General features: G+C 39.9%; 1 protein-coding gene across 1 annotated transcript in view; it reads left to right on the forward strand.

The window, feature by feature from the left end:
- LOC146455478 (uncharacterized) overlaps window positions 1-4115 on the forward strand; it is a 23209-nt gene extending 19094 nt beyond the window's left edge. The window contains exon 7 of the mRNA XM_085094134.1: window positions 1-4115. This exon is cut by the window's left edge and continues 1987 nt beyond it. The gene's annotated coding sequence lies outside the window, so the exon portion shown is untranslated.
- Window positions 4116-6345: the final 2230 nt, after the last annotated feature.

The following is a 6345-nucleotide window of genomic DNA, read 5'->3' on the forward strand; positions in this document are numbered from 1 at the left end:
CCATTTCGTCGCTGATTTCATTACGATTTATACTAATTCCGTAGGCTTGCACGTGCCTGGAAATATCCCTTTGACATTGACTGAGTTTTATATCGTCTCCACTGCACTCACAAAACGAAACGTTCCTTTTGGGATTTGAAAGAGGCCAATATGCAAATTTCCCTTACAGTGTTTTTGATCGACGGCACAAATTTACGTCCGGTCACCCTTCCCCCCACCAAAAAAAAAAAACAACGGCGAAAAATAAATAAATAAATAAATAAATAAACAGAAAGAATGCCAAAATTGGGCAGGTATTAGGTACTGATTGTGAAAATTTATCGGCTTGGAGAGGACTTATTTATTTCTGGATGAGAGGTTGGTCAAAAAATTCCAACTTCGTAACTTCTAATGTGTACGCTAATGCCCCAGATCAGCGACGTATCTTACATGCAGGCCATCCTTAACATCCAATAAGCAATGAATTAAAAAAAACAAACAAACAAACAAACAAACCCAGGAAACATGGGCGGCTTATGTGGTTGCGTAAAACGATCAGTGAAGGGCTTTTATTTTGTCCTCTTTATCACCACTGTAAAACAGTCATAAAAGCGGATCAAAAGTCGTCCTTTTATTCCCGTATCAATGATATATTGTACCAAAAATATCGAAAGAAGAGATAATGCCATTGCGACAATTAGCCGAAGCTACAAAAACAAACAAACAAACAAACAAAAAGCGCGTATATCGCATTTAAAACTACATCCGGTCAGCAGTATTGCTACTCGCATTTCCGGTCTACATACGTTTGGTCGTAAACAGGTCGTAAACAACGATTTCTTCGGTTCTCAACTATACACCACGGAATGTACGGCTCGATTTAGCCAAAGACTTTATTCAGAATCGTCACAGACATGCATTTGCTCAGCTGTGATCTTGATGCATCTATTTAACTTCCTGGATGGATTGTATTGATAAATTATTTCGATACTCGACGCACGACCGTGTTTGACCTGTTCGACTGTTCTTTATTCGGGTTAACGCATCATCATCTTTGGTCTACAAGTAGATGTTCGGCGAGGTTAGGCAGTTAGATTTGTCCTTTCCGCTAGAGTCTGTGCAAGATTTGGTCAAGAAAATGGAGCGAGCGAACTGAGGAGAGATCCATCCCAGTAAACGACAAAAGCATCCTGAAGAAATTCCGAAAAGTTGCAAGGTGGGCTTTGTTTTAATTTATATTTCATCAAATTCGTTGGCCAAAACCTAATCAATCAAATTTAGATAACAGATAAGATGAATGAAAAAAGCTTTGAAGCTGATATTCTCTATCTAAAGCCTGTTTGAACCAAATAGTGGAGACCTCAACATTTCCAATTTTGCAATTTTTTGCAACTTGCCTCGGATGTCTTCAATCCCCATGGCCAGAATATAATTTTCCCCAAATAGATTTTATAATGTTTATAAACTTCAATATCTATGTAAGCCCTGCTGCTAATTTGGTTTATGTGGAAAGAGTACTTTCGGAGAAATAACGAATATGGTTGTGCTTGTTTTTCCTTCTTGTCAAAATGGCTGACAGGCAACATAGTAATACGAACATTGTCTTCTTGATTATAGAACCCAAAATACTCTAACAGCAAATTTTATAAACTGGGAGAGTGGTTTTACCTTCTGTATGAATTTCATTTGAATTGGCTCACATGTACTCGAGAACCAGACTCGTTTATTTTTACTATTTGAGAGTGAATTTTTTGGTCAAAACATAGACCTCAGGCCGACGTGATCAAGTGCGGTTTCCATGGCAACGACGCACCTGCCGATCCAAATATGGCTGTTTTTGTTCATCCCTCCAGGTAAGCTACCTCTACACAAAAAATGAAGGGGAGTTAAAAATTTTCATTTCCAACTTTGCTTCACTTTCCTGGAGAATTGCTCTTAAACGTGAAGCGCGACTCGCGAACGCGAAGCGCGACTTGAAAGCGCGGAGCGCGAGACCAGGGGGAGTTATATTTGTCTCCCCCTCGTCTCGTGCTCCGCGCTCGCGAGTCGCCCTTCGAGCTTAACGTCTCTCTCTTCCTGCTCGGCTCAATAAGCGCCTGTTATGCAGGCTAGTCTGCGTAGAAAACTTAACTCGACAGCGACATGATAGAGACCAAACCGAGAATCAACAGAATGCGACAACCGTGGACAGCTGTTTCGAGCTGGTTGGCTCTCCTCAGCTCGGTGTAGCACAGCAAAAAGTAGAACAACCAACGCTAATCGAGTGGTCTACCAAATGCACGTGGTAGTGATTTCGGATGGGCCGAAATTCAGACATCCGTCCACGTCATAGCGCGTGACTACGAACAATGTCGCTGTCGCAATAAGTTGAATGAGAAAAGCAAAACTTTCCTTCACAGGTACATGGTCAAACCATGTTAAAAAAATGTACAGCAAATCAGATCTGAAAAGATCTACGGCCCAAAACAGAAAAGTAAACAATAATACTTAAAAGGTTTTCGTGAATCTGACCCCTGGCACCTAGTTTGAGCCCACGAGGGCTAGCCAGACATTCTAGTGGTATTTATCGTGATATATGGCGTGACGTTGGGAAACAGAGGATTAACACTGCGCAAAACTAACTAATTGGAGTGTATTTCTTTTGAGGGGTTGATTTTTACGATCTCATGTTCGTAAACATGTAACGAATTGCGAAGTAACGTACTGGCGAAAATATAATATGACTGGAGTATTTGACATTTGGGTGTTATACCGTAAAATTTTCAAATATACCCCCTCCTTCCCTTTCCTCCGACCACTACCACCAAGTATAAGCCCACGAGTCGGGGTGCCTTTAGCCTTTACACCCCACCTCCCTATCCTCCTCCTCGAATATCAGAGCCTATGGACTGTTGGGTTTCGCTGTTGTATCCTGCTTGTTTAGTGTTTTAAGTTATCCTTTTTCTAATATTTCGAAAGGCACAGCCTTTATTCTTTAGGGTTTTACAGATAATCATAGACCTGATGCAAAAAGGGCCGATATTTTCATATATTTTTTTATCTCCATTCAAATTAGCCTCACTAGTCTCGTTCACGATGAAATATTCTTTTCATTGTTGAACTCAAGAAAGAGGTTAGTGGGGCTAATTTGAATGCAAACAAAACGGAATATTAAAAAATCAGCCATTTTTACTTAGGGTACTCGCCTCCCACCAATGTGGACTGGGTTCGGCGTTGTATGTGTGGGTTCTCTTGTTCCGAGCGCCTTTTTTCCTGGGTTCTCCGATTTTCAATTCCTTTCTCCTCAAAAAACCAACATTTCCAAATTCCAATTCGATCTGGAATCTTATTTTAAGAGAATTCTTTGTTGAAACTTTTAATATTGATTTTAAACTTTCAAATTTTTCTTTTTCTACATATATCTATCTTCATACCAGCTCCCAGTTGGCTTGATAACTCAGTTGGTTGAGCGCTGCATCGGCGTCGCAGAAATCATGGGTTCGAATAACTGCGATGATCATTGACTTATTCATTCTGTGCTTTAGCCAAACACATTCTGGGACAATCATGCACAGTCAGATACTCAAATTGCAAAGACCTGAAACGGATTTTGCCAGTTGCTGGGTAACCTTGTAGTGAAGATGTTTTAAGAACTTGTTTCTTGTTGTAAATGAGAAGCTCCCTGGAAAAGTATAACAGAGCAATAACTTGGGTTATTATTAATATCTAATTGGAATTTAGAAATGTTGGAAATAATTGTTGCCTCACAATACAAGAAGAAAGATATTTCCAGGGCTGTGCTTCTATTCTGTTACTTGCTCACCTGTGCAAGATTCTGCAAGGCGTTGCTGTTAGCCTAAAAGAGAAAAACAAATGCGAGGATTAAATCAAACCAACTATCCACGCCCAAAGAAATAATCCCTAGAGTTCCTCAAGGATACACATCCTTGGTCCGTTATTGTTTTATCATTTTTACAGCAAACAAAAAAAGGAACACTGAACAATAGACCGTATTTGTTAACTCCGAGTTGAAGTGGAACTAGCGTGCACAAAAGGCGGGAATCTTTTTACATCAGTCAAATACTTTTAATGTACATTCTTTTTTTAAAAAAACGTTGAGGCTGAGATGATTGTTAATAAAACGTTATTATTATGAAGACTGGCAAACTTCTTTGTTATATGTTTTTGTGAGCATTTTTGGCCTTGACCGTGAACAGACCACAATAGATTTTAAAGTGTTGGAGCAACTGACCAATAAAAACATTCCTGTTACGATATTCAACTGTAGTGTGAACATTAAAACAAAGGATTGTCTTCGGTCGCTGCCCTTCCAACATAAATTGCAGCTCCGTTGTTTTCATTGCAAGGTTTCTTAACCACTCCCTCAAATAACTATGACGAAAATAAAAAATTATGGATTGCCAATTATGAATTTAAGGTCAACTATAAAAATCCTGAGTAAGAAAAAAATCGCCAGACTCAAGTGAATCCTCAGTTTTTGACTAAAGGCGCCGTTACACGTTGAAACTTTTAGCTGAAACTTGTGTGCGACGGCGCTGCGAAACAAGTTTCAGCAGGCGTTGCACCGTGTAACATGGTCGGTTTCGTGAAACTTTTTCGAACTTCCGTTGCGAGACAAGTTTCACGAAAACCGCTTTCTACTTCTGCAACGGCTCGCAACGGTCGCAGTGGTGAAAAAACAAGAGTTTCACCGTGTAACACTACTTTAAGTCTTTGGTGATTGCTTTGCCGTTGTCAACGAACTCGCGTTGTTTTTTATTGTCTGTGAGATAAGCCGTTATGTTATTGGCTGTAAAAACTGCAAGAAATACCTACTGTATTTCGATCTGTATGTTCCTGTGATTATCATTCCTCACCTGAACTTGCTTTTCCAGAGCGTCGTATCTCCCAGCAACTTCTCCTTTAAACTAAAATAATAACGATCAAAATTTGAGAGGTCTGTAGTGTATTGATTACTATAGTAACAAGGACATGTGTTACTGTTACCTTATGTGAAACTACTGCATGCTACAGCATGATGTGAAAGTACTGTTACTGAGTTGAAGTAGAATAATGATTGTACTCCAATATAGATAATTGCTTAGTGAATAAAGGTCATTACATAGAAAGCAATGGAAGAGTGTGTGTCTCCTCACTTAAGTAGTAAATGACTACACAACAAGGTCTACTCTAATCCCGAAACGATTTATTTTATAAAAGCCAAATTGCTGCCCTTCCGAAAAAAGCCATCTTCTCCAAGGATAACCCCCGCCGTTAGATTATTGCCCACCTTTTTGGTATCCAATAAAGAATAGTCGCCCCGGATGGTTAAGCTTGGACCTAAGGCCAGCTAATCTCATTACGTAAACGTATAAAGACAAGATATAATATAATGCGTGAAAAAACGATTCGCCGCCGAGGATTCGAACCTCAGTCAAAGCCCTGGCTTTATAGATCAATAGCTTGACAAGTGTGAAGACTGAAGTAATTCTACTTGTTTTGTCAAGGGCATGTCAAAGTCCCCAGTGATTTTCCACCCATTATGACTGCATGTGACTTTATCGTGTCACTTGAACTTATTCCCTTCCAGCCTACCTCAGTTAGTTTCTACTCAAGCAGGCTTGTTATTCAGCACATCCCCCTCCCCCCCCCCCCCCCACCTGTTCCTTCCCTTTCCCTCTGGTAACCCTGTCAAATTCCATCTTTCACCTGCCATGGTCATGCTAGTATCATCCTGCAATAATATGAAATGTGATTATAATACAATAGGATAATATAATTTAGAATACTTTGTGTATTTGTTATTTTGATATCTAATCTTTCTCATTGATTAGTTCACAATAAACATTTTTGGTGGCAGAGAAGTGCACCCTCGGCTACACTTTACCCCACAGCAAGTGCTATGTCCTCCATTAGGCCTGGATCTCTCCAAGATGGTCCCATCGTAGCTTCTGACCTATTATCCTCCCAGGGGGGCACCCATCTATGTTACACTCTAACATAGGTAGACACCACTACTCTACTATGAGTGGGTAGGCTCTACCTTCCCTGCCACCCAAGTTTTGCCACAACAATCAGTGTGTTTAGTCTTCTTTGTTTACCTCAGCATAGAGGGTTCTGGGCTTTTGTACCATGTTCCCTTTAGTGCAACTAGGAGCTAATATTATACTGTGAACATCCAAATCAGAGTCATATTCAGAGACAAGCATATTCACCAAAACGTTTAGGTGAACTTTACCCTGGCTTAGTGTTCTACGGCACAAAGTTAATAATTATGGGTAGTGAACGAAAGGGCCTCGTTAATCAATATATCAAACAAACAATTGTACCGTTTCTGTTGCCTTAGTTTAATTATGTTTATCTTTAAAAAATAGAATGGCTGCGTTA

Source organism: Pavona decussata, unplaced genomic scaffold, assembly GCF_977016875.1.
Source record: "Pavona decussata unplaced genomic scaffold, jaPavDecu1.1 SCAFFOLD_273, whole genome shotgun sequence".
In the NCBI taxonomy this organism is placed as follows: Eukaryota; Metazoa; Cnidaria; class Anthozoa; order Scleractinia; family Agariciidae; genus Pavona; species Pavona decussata.